Source organism: Asparagus officinalis, chromosome 7, assembly GCF_001876935.1.
Source record: "Asparagus officinalis chromosome 7, Aspof.V1, whole genome shotgun sequence".
NCBI classification, from domain to species: Eukaryota; Viridiplantae; Streptophyta; class Magnoliopsida; order Asparagales; family Asparagaceae; genus Asparagus; species Asparagus officinalis.
In genome coordinates this window covers 133,819,920-133,820,137 of record NC_033800.1, presented here as the reverse complement: position 1 = coordinate 133,820,137, position 218 = coordinate 133,819,920, and positions in this window count along the sequence as shown.

The following is a 218-nucleotide window of genomic DNA, read 5'->3' as shown; positions in this document are numbered from 1 at the left end:
CTCATACGAAAACCAAAACCAAGAAGCCCCTCCTCCTCCAATTTCTACCGTAAAAACTCGTCCTCTTTCTCACTCCTCTTCCAAACCCCTGTTCGTCAAAAGCCCAATCTCTTCACTCTCTCTCTATCTCCGTCTCTCTATTAGATCCCTCTCTCTCTCTCTCTCTCTCTCTCTCACGCTCTCAACCTCCACGTCATCACCCGGATTCAATGCAACCA